Source organism: Malaya genurostris, chromosome 1 (assembly GCF_030247185.1).
Source record: "Malaya genurostris strain Urasoe2022 chromosome 1, Malgen_1.1, whole genome shotgun sequence".
In the NCBI taxonomy this organism is placed as follows: Eukaryota; Metazoa; Arthropoda; class Insecta; order Diptera; family Culicidae; genus Malaya; species Malaya genurostris.
The window spans coordinates 79,751,128-79,757,127 of NC_080570.1; positions in this window are offsets into that span (position 1 = coordinate 79,751,128).

The following is a 6,000-nucleotide window of genomic DNA, read 5'->3' on the forward strand; positions in this document are numbered from 1 at the left end:
TCCTAATAGCTCGTTCTTCTGTGTTGGTGATACGTATTAGGGTTTCTCATTGTTTATGTACTCGCTTCATTGGGCATAGTTGAAAATTGATCGTTGACTCCTTTGCATTTTGGACATCATTGGGATTACTGTCAGTAGTAATATTGGTATTCTGTATTGTTGCTTCTCATCATGGCTTCTCGTTTGGTACAATGTGTTGAGGCTCCTAGCAACTTTTATGCATTGCATTTGATTTCGTGGTTATCTTCTTCGTAGTGTATTTTTAAACAACCAACTGTTTAATTTTTTTCACGTATTAATAAGCTTTAATTTTCCAATAATTGTTTATGGTATTCAGCTGAGCTTTGACGATGCTCACTGAATAAATTATAGGGTAGCAATTTGTAACGCTGTTGCATACCCGCGCAAGTCATCTTTAACTGTGTTGACTGCATTTACTTCCTTCTTGTTTTGTTATCATTTGTACTTGTTGATGTAGCAATTTGTAACGTTGCCATTATTTTGATTTGTTATTACGTCTTCCATGTTAAATTTTTCCGCAATTTTTCGGCCTCGATTTTTCAGCTCTGCTGTTCTTCCTTCTGACGTCTTGGTGATTCCCCGGTTCCCTTTGTCTTCAACTTGCCACCGCATCCGATCACACCCTCTCGTTCTCTTAGGTAGCTTGGCTAAGCTACTGACATTCTTCCTTCTGCGACGACTATTTTCGGGCACACACACAGTTCGGGACTCCAAAAAAAAACTTTTATTCGTTTTGTATGATTCTGTGCTTTTAGTGTAAACATTTTTCTATTCTATGCTTGTTATTATTTTTATAAACGTCTTACGTGATCTGTTGTCTATTCTGTGATGGTTATTATTTGTATATATGTATATTTTTTCTCTTAATAATCGCATTGTGCATCATATTCTCTTTTTTCGTTATCATAACTTTGTGCATCGTAATTTTTTTTTTCATTATCATATTTCTTCTTTCTATCAGTTGAATTTTTTTTTTTCATTAAGTGTTTCTGCGATATATTTATTTGTCTATATGTTGTCTCGTGTACTTTTCCATTAATCGAGAGGTTTTTATGTTTGCTTATATATTTTTTTTTGTTGAGGTACCTTTAACCTGTAGATACAGATCGACAACCCGTCTGTCTGTGGATATAAAATTGTTATTAAAGTTGCGGCATGCGAATGCTTGTTGCAGGTTATAATGAATCTTTTCTAAACCTTTTTTTTCTAAATTTTTCCCGCAACTAGCTTCTATACCGTATTCATTTTAATGGTGTCTTACCATCCTTGCCTCCATAGCTTCAGAAGTCGTCCTTCCGTTCTACTACTGGTCGGTTGTGTAGTGCTCATGCCGCAGCATCTCTCCCCCACTACTTGAGCTGGTTCTTTCGACACGTGTTCCTGTTTTTCCTCTCTAAAAATAAACTCAAATCTGGGTTTTAATATTTTTCCAATAATAACAATAACCCATGAAGTAACATAGAATCTAATTCCGTTCTGAATGTGTTGTCTTCAATCAAAAATATTTGTTATGTTTAGATCACCCATGTGCTGCTTTTTGATGTCCGTTTTGTTTCCGAACTATTCCCATTTATGCTGCCAATTCCTATCTCTCTGTTTCTTGAGGACTCCAGTATTATTAGTTTGTTAGTGACAGAGTTTTCGTATATATGTAGTTTTGTAATCCCCCATGAATTCATTGGTATATAATATTTTAATTATTTGTTGTATCTTTCTTTCATTGTGTTTTCGTAACTTTTACATGTCCATATTGTCGTATATGTATTTTATTGACATTTTGATTTGAGTGCGTAATTTGCACTTAAGAAATCCTCAATTCATTCATATTGTATGCATCTTTTCTTTTTTCATTCCGGGGTCGCGATCCCCTTGTCCACACACACTTGATCACTCATACTAGTATCATTGCATAAATGCATACATTATATAAAAATTATTTGCTGGCCAGCGTCGTTTTGATAGTCTGTTCGCTTGTGTCTTATCCTTTTCTTGTCGTATCAGTCATATTTCATCACTATTTTATTTATTTTTTTATTCGAAGTATTCTTTTAGTATATTTCCAGTGTTAGTTTTATGCTATTGAATGATAAACCATTTTATTTCACCATAGAAATTCTCCTTATTTATACATTGTTTCCGTGTTCTATACCATTATGTTTACCTCCCTTGTGTAATGTACTCTTCTTTTTTTCTAAACGCATTGTAACTTTTCCCCAGTTCATTTTTAATTTGTAGCATTATAGCTTCCTCCCAAAAACACATTTTGCTCACATCTATAATCTTCCTCTTGAATTTAACTTTTTTATTTTCTTATGACCAGCACGGTATTGCTGTGTATGACATGATTCCCATGTTTATAAAATATTTGAATTTTCTTGATTGGTTGACTCATCTAGGATCATTAGAATCCCATATTTTCCCATAGTTTATTTCCACTTTGTATTTCTTCAACTATGTGTTTGAATTTCTTTAAGTATACTCTCTCTTTTTCCTTTTTTTATATGTTTTCCCCTCCATTGCATATCTTCTTTGACAATGTTGCTTTATTGTCCCTCTGATGTATCTTCATCATCATCAGTTTATGATCATCAGTTTCACCAGTTTTTTCATTCTTCGTTTGGTGTCCATTTGTTTTCATTGTGTTCGTTTCATTGCATAAGTCAAATTTTATTTCTTATTTACCCTCTCTTATTACCCTCTTAACGTATTAATTTCTATATAATGTATGACGTTTGCTGTTAATTTCTTTTATAACTGTATCTCGATTACTCTCAGGATTTCAGTTTCCCTTATGTATTGTAATATCATTCCTTTTTATTTAGTTTTCTGATGAAACTCTTAATACAATCTGTTTATTTTCGCGTATCACTTTGTATACATTTTGAATCTTTTTTATTACTTTTCTAATGTTTCTTGGATAATTTCTTAATTATCTCAATATTCTGTGGTAAGATTCAGTTTCTCAATCCGTATACTTTTTCAATCGGTTATTGTGAACCTTTTCTAGTCTATTCCCATTTTTGTTTGCTCACTAGGAAGGGCAACTACTTCATACGGTCCTCTCCAAAGTGATTGCAATTTTTGTCCCGCGCCTGTGGGATTGGCTTTTACTAACACTAAGTCTCCCCACATTGGCTGCCACTCGTTGGAGTTTTTATCATATAATTCTTTGCGCTTGTGTTTAGACGCAATTAGATTCTCCCGGGCTTGATGATGAAGTCGTTTAAATGTAGATCGCATTTCATTGACGTAGTCCTCATAGTAGAGACCATCATTATCGTTTTTGTAGACGGAGTTTGGGATGTTCGCCCGTCTTCCGTATAATAATTCAAACGGTGTATAACCCGTTGAGGAATTTACAGTGGTATTATATTCGAAACTGAAGAATGAGAGTAATTGATCCCATGTTTTTGGTTCGTTACCTACGTATTGTCTTAAATAGGTTTTCAGTTCCCTATTCGATCGTTCCACCAAGTTTGCCTGTGGATAATATGTACTTGTAGTAATTTTTTTAATTTTTAAAATTTTACATACATTTTTCATAAGAGAACTAACGAAATTGGTTCCATTATCGGTTACCAATTCGACGGGTGTTCCATATTTACAAATATAATTATTCACGAAAGTTTGCGCAACCGTGGCACTCTCTTGATTTTCCATCGGTGCTACAATTAGATATCTAGTCAGATCGTCTTGCATCACAAGTCCGTATCTGTTCCCCCATTCTGACTCGGGTAAAACCACTATGTCCATATACAATTTCTCGAACGGTTCGGACGATATCGTGGTAATTCTCATTGGAATTTTGTTCGCTCGACCGATTTTGTTTTTCTGGCACGAGCTACATTGTTTAACATAATTTTCGATATCCTTCCGCATATTAGTCCAATGGAATAGTGGACTCATTCTTTTCAACATCCGTTTACTTCCAACATGTCCGCCTAGAGGAGCATCGTGGAATTCTCTCAATGTAGTTTCGCGGTCTTTTTCCGGCACCCACATCCTGTCTTTTTCCGGTGCATATAGTGTGAAAATTTTATCAAATTTCTCGGCAATAAATCTCAACACCTTTGCCTCAGGGGTTTTCTGCATGTTTCGAAAAGAGATAATTTGCATGTTCTTTGCATTTTTCAGGTCTTCAGGGCAGTTAGTGAATGCATCTACTAACCCATCTATTAGAATTCTTGTATCGGTTATTGATCTACTCGAGCCATTTAGAACCAATCCCCATATTTTACGATCTGGGATTGAAAATACTCTTCCATTTAGGTAGTCTTTTAAACCGTGTGGTAAGTGTATCAGCTCGGCTAGTTCTTTATATGCTGATCTACTGTTTACTATTACGAAAGTACCATCAAAATCACTTTCGTTAGTTTTTTGTTTTGAAAATTTCAGCAGATCAAATTTGATGTCATTGTTATTTATGCATATTTCATATTCTTCGAAATGTGAGAGTACTCCCAAATCTTCCTTTTCGTCTCATCCAAAATCGATATTTTCTAATCCGTCCATGTGCGGATTCCATTCTGTCTTTTGTTTATTTTTAAATAGCGTAAACCTGCCTGATTCGTCTTTCAGTTGTTTTGGGGAAGTTGTTTTATTCTCCGCGTCTTTCCGCTTCGCAAGTTCATTTTTTTCTGCTTGCTGCTGTTGTCGACGCTTTTGCTGTCTAGTGACTATTGAAATAGGGTGTAAGGACTCGGCCTGTTCGGGCAGTCTGGATAAAAAGTCTGCCACCACATTGTCTTTGCCTTGTTTATAGCGAATGTCCATTTCCAGCCCTTGAAGTTTCAGACGTAAACGCGTTAGCGTAGGCGAAGTTTCTTTTAAATGCCATATTGAAATTAGCGGTCTATGATCAGTGTATACAATAAATCTCTGATTATAAATAAAGTGTTTGAAACGGTTCACTGCCCATACGATGGCTAACAACTCTTTTTCAATCGTATGGTACTTTCTTTCAGCACCTACTAGACCTCTGCTTGGCTATGAAATAGGCCTGTCGATCGATTTTTCATTCGAGAGTACTGCTCCAATAGCGTACTCGCTTGCATCTGTCGTGATCACGAACGTATCTTTATAGTTCGGTCTAACTAACAGTGTGTCAGAAGTTAAAAAATTCCGCAATTCCTCAAAAGATTTTTGACACTCTTCTGTCCAAGTAAACTTAACATTCTTCCGCAAGAGATCGTTCAAAGGTTTACGTTTCTCTGTTATGTGCGGTATGAATTTTCCATAAAAATTTACTGTTCCTAAAAATGACCGAACACCTTTGACTGTTTTTGGTGCCGCCATCTCTTTAATCGTTTTTATATTGTCCTCCATAGGGCGAATTCCTTCTTTGTCAATTACATGTCCTAAATACTTTATTTCATTTTTCAAAATTTGGCATTTACCTGGCTCGACTTTTAGATTATGTCGACGGAGAGCCTCTAAAACTTTGCGTAAGTTTTCATTGTGTTCTTCGATAGTAACACCGAAAACAATTATGTCATCCAGATAGACGATTGCTTTAACCTCTTCTATCTCATAAAGTACCGTATTCATTAATCTTTGGAACGTCGACGGGCTGTTACGCAGGCCCATAGGCATTCTTGTAAATTCAAAGTGGCCTTTTGGAGTTGAAAACGCAGTCTTGGCTGCATCTTTTGAGTTAATTGGTACTTGGTAAAACCCTGATTTTAAATCCAAGGTAGAAAAATATTTACTGTTTCCAAGATTATCTAGAATCTCATCAATTAGTGGAATTGGGTATACAAATGGCTTCGTAACTAAATTTAAAGCCCTGAAGTCAACCACGATTCTGTATTTCTTGTTACCAAATTCATCGTCCTTCTTGGGAACACATAGGACTGGTGCATTCCACGGACTTTTGCTAGGCCTTATGATACCTTGTCTACGCATTTCTTCAATTTCTTCATTAATGTGCTTCTTTGTAGCTTCTGGAAATCTGTATTGCCGTTTGTTGATAGGCACGTT